We start from the raw sequence: 455 nt of genomic DNA on the forward strand, positions 1-455 counted from the left end.
ACGGCTCCTGCCGCCTGGAGGGGGAACTCCTCCTGTGAACCCCTGTTATTGAATGGGGCAGGCACAGATATAGGGCTAGGGCAGGTCTGCTCCATCATCGCCATCACCGCTGGCCTCCCTGGCCTTGGCTGGAGTGGGGTATGGAGGGCAGAGGGCGAGCATGGCCAGGAGCCTGATCGCAGGCAAGTGTGGCCCTGTTGTTCTTTCCTAACCCATCAGGCTTGTCTTTTATTTTTTTTATTTATTTTTTTTAATTTTATTTTTTATTACAAAGGGTATTACATATGTGTCCATTTTTCCCCCCACCCTAGGCAGTCCCCTAGCCTCCCCTATTCCCCAGTGTCTTATGTCCATTGGTTATGCTTATATGCATGCATACAAGTCCTTTGGTTGATCTCTTACCCCCCGACCACCCGCCCCCGAACCCTCTGAATACTGATTTTTACAGTCTGAAG

This window comes from Myotis davidii, unplaced genomic scaffold (assembly GCF_000327345.1).
Source record: "Myotis davidii unplaced genomic scaffold, ASM32734v1 scaffold449, whole genome shotgun sequence".
NCBI lineage: Eukaryota > Metazoa > Chordata > Mammalia > Chiroptera > Vespertilionidae > Myotis > Myotis davidii.